This window comes from Impatiens glandulifera, chromosome 7, assembly GCF_907164915.1.
Source record: "Impatiens glandulifera chromosome 7, dImpGla2.1, whole genome shotgun sequence".
Classification (NCBI taxonomy): Eukaryota; Viridiplantae; Streptophyta; class Magnoliopsida; order Ericales; family Balsaminaceae; genus Impatiens; species Impatiens glandulifera.
Genome location: NC_061868.1, coordinates 8,457,472 through 8,459,721, shown reverse-complemented (window position 1 = coordinate 8,459,721; position 2,250 = coordinate 8,457,472).

Genomic DNA, 2,250 nt, shown 5'->3' with positions numbered 1-2,250 from the left:
CCTTAGATTGTAAAATTGTGCATTATAGATGTGGACACCCTTCTAATGAAGTTCTTAGAATACTGTTTCCTTCTCTTATCAATAATATGGATCATTGTGAAACTTGTCAGATTTGTAAATCACATCGTTTACCTTTCATAATAGCACTTCATCTTCTAAAGGTAAATTTGATCTTGCTCATATTGATATTTGGGGACCTTATAAAGAAGAATCATACACTAAAACGCCGTTTATGCTTACAATTGTAGATGACTACTCTAGATGTACTTGGACTTTTCTAATTTCTAATAAAACTGTTGTTTTTGACAAAATTCAAAATTTTTATTTAATGGTCAAAACTCAATATTCAAAGAACATTAAAATCATTATAAATGATAATGGAACTGAATTTGTGAATTCAAAATGCAATATGTTCTTTGAAGAAATGGGCATAATACATTAAAAGACTTGAGTATATTCTCCACAACAAAATGGAGTTGTAGAAAAAAGCATAGACATCTAATTTAAGTAGCAAGATCTCTTTTAAAACATTCTAACCTACCAATTAAATTTTGGCATTTTTCTATACTTACTGCAACATATCTAATAAATAAAATGCCAACAAAAGTTTTGAATTGGAAGTCACCATTCTTCATGCTTAATGAGCATGAAGCTAAATATGATGATTTGAAAGTTTTTGGTTGCTTATGTTACAGGAAAAATACTTTTCCACAAAAATTAAAATTTGAAGATAGAGGCATAAAATGTGTCTTTATTGGATATCCTTCAAATCAGAAAGGATATATTCTTTATCAGATTTAATTAAATGAAATTGTAGTTTCAAGAGATATTTTCTTCTTTGAGAATATTCTACCTTTCAAAGAAGATATCAATGATCAACCAAAACTCAATAATATTATAAAAATTACAAGAACAAATATTAACCTTGACAAAAATGATCAAAATAATGATTCATCTGAAACAAATCAAAGGAAAAGTACAAGAACTAAATATGCTCCAGATTGGATGCAAGACTTTATTGCAACTCAGGTTAAATCAAAAGAAAAATCTGATCTAGATTACACTCCACAAACTTATCCTTTTCATTCTTTATACAAAGATCAAAAGTATATAAACTCTTTGTCTAACTTTGATCTAACCACAACTCCACTTAATTTCAAACAGGCATCTCAAGATCCAAAGTGGATAAAAGCAATGAATGATGAACTAAATGCACTTGAATTAAATCAAACATGGGAAATAACTAAATTACCAAAAGGCATGAAAGCTATTGGTTGCAAATGGGTCTATAAAAGCAAACTTAATTCTGATGGTACTTTAAACAAATGCAAAGCGCGTTTAGTTGCAAAAGGTTTTAATCAAAAGGATGGTATCAATTTTCATCATTATTTTGCACCAGTGGCTAAGAGTGTAACTGTAAGATTGTTAATTGCCTTAGCAGCCTCAAATAGATGGATCTTGAATCACATTGACATAAATAATGCATTTCTTCATGGAAACTTAGAAGAAAATATTTTTATGAAACCTCCACAAGGTTTAAACAATGTTGATAACACAAACATGGTCTGCAAATTAAGAAAAAGTCTTTATGGTTTGAAACAAGCATCAAGACAATGGTATAATGAAATATCTAATTTTTTGATTGATATTGGTTTCACAAAATCATAACATGATCATTGTTTATATTTTAAACAAAATGGTGTGAATATGAGTGGTCTAGTAATATATGTTGATGACTTGTTAATAACAAGAAATGACTATGAAGAGATCAAACATATGATTGATACTAAATTTCCTATCAAAGATCTTGGAAATGCAAAGTTTTTTTGGGTCTTGAAATTGTACAAAATGATCTTGGTATTTATGTAAACCAAAGGAAATATATTCTAGATTTATTACATGATACGGGTCTAATGGGTTGTAAACCCACAAACACGCCAATGATTAAAGGCATAAAGTTTGAAGATGAAAATCAAGATATATTATGTGATCCTTCTAAGTATAGAAGGGTAATTGGAAGACTTCTATATTTAAACTATACTAGACCAGATATTGCATATTTTGTTCAACAATTATTTCAATTCATGCAAAAACCTCTCTTATGTCATTGGAATGCAACTTTGTACTTAGTTAAATATCTAAAAGGTACAACATCATTGGGTTTTTTTATCCATATGAAAATGATTCTTCCATAATTGCATATTCTGAATCTTATTGGGGTTCTTGTGTTGAAAAAAAAAATCTATAACA